Genomic DNA, 411 nt, shown 5'->3' on the forward strand with positions numbered 1-411 from the left:
GGCCTGGGCTCCCCACTCATGCTGTGACTCTGCAGGACCCCATCTCCCGGGGCCTTGGTTTCTTCTTCTGGAAAACGACGCTAGTGATCGGGCAGTTGTGAAATGTAATAAATTAATCTGTGTGCGTTTCTCAGCACCCCACGCACTGCAGAGAAGTGTAGATGCCCCAAAGCGCTGCTGTTACCATCACGGCCGCCTCATCAGGTCATCACAGCCCGACGCCCCGAAACATCTGACCACCCCTCACCTGCCCCCACCCAGGCTGCACCTTCCCCAGGGCACCGTGTGCCACTGCTTCTGGTGGCCCATCCCCAGGGGGACAGCCATGCTCTCAGAGCCCTTCTCCACACGGCGCTCATGACTCGCTGGACGCCGAGTGTCTGTGAACCCGGGAGACGGGTGCACGAGAGC

The 411-nt window shown here is 60.8% G+C and overlaps 1 protein-coding gene across 1 annotated transcript in view; it reads right to left on the reverse strand.

Annotated features, from left to right (window-relative positions):
* The window catches only part of PRKCA (protein kinase C, alpha), a 176,527-nt gene that overhangs the window by 78,820 nt on the left and 97,296 nt on the right, over window positions 1-411 (reverse strand). The window lies entirely within an intron of this gene.

The sequence above is a fragment of the Bison bison genome, unplaced genomic scaffold (genome assembly GCF_000754665.1).
Source record: "Bison bison bison isolate TAMUID 2011002044 unplaced genomic scaffold, Bison_UMD1.0 scf7180017864371, whole genome shotgun sequence".
Classification (NCBI taxonomy): Eukaryota; Metazoa; Chordata; class Mammalia; order Artiodactyla; family Bovidae; genus Bison; species Bison bison.